We start from the raw sequence: 796 nt of genomic DNA on the forward strand, positions 1-796 counted from the left end.
CTTAGGGGCAAATGTGTAATTTTGGAAATTTAGTATTAATTAACATTTAGGCTTAATTCAATGAGGGAAAGTGGGTAACTTCTGATCTTAATCAATTTATTTGATGCTTGAAACACAATGGGTTAGTTGGTAGAAACCAATCTCACTTTCTTAATTAAGATTAATAAATTTCTAAATTATTTTAGTTTGGAAGTTTATTAAAATTAAATGATCCTGGACTTAGGCGTATGACTTTTGAAGTTAATAATTTATCAATTTAATACCCCTATCTTGAATTTCAAATAAAATCCAAATCATGAATCATGACCACTTAAAGCTTAACCCTTTTCAAAACTAATTAAGACATTCACCTAGGTCTTAAAGGTTTAGTGGTGACTTAGGCTAAATCGAAATTGATTAAGTAAGGATTAGAGAAATAAACATAACTAAGTTAAACATCCTGGAAACACCACTAAGCCCAATTAGGATTAAAATTTGGCTAAGTGATTCAAATTGCATTAACTTGCTTCTTCAAGGGTCTTCACCCACATAATTTTCAAAATTAAATGATAAATGATAACCACCCTATTCTTAGGGATAATTAAGACATCAGGGTTCACTGAGTAATAAGGGTATTTACAGGATGAACTATTAAGCAACATAATAAGTTTAAATGGACTCGAGGCTTTTCACTAGTTGGTGAGAGAGAGGCATGGACCTACTTCCCCCTCTTAACTTGTTGGATACCTCAGAGGCCTATTAAACTTAATATGCTTCGCTCCATGAAATCATCCTTAATTAAACTTCTAAGGACTCA

This window comes from Phalaenopsis equestris, unplaced genomic scaffold, assembly GCF_001263595.1.
Source record: "Phalaenopsis equestris unplaced genomic scaffold, ASM126359v1 Scaffold000219, whole genome shotgun sequence".
Lineage (NCBI taxonomy): Eukaryota > Viridiplantae > Streptophyta > Magnoliopsida > Asparagales > Orchidaceae > Phalaenopsis > Phalaenopsis equestris.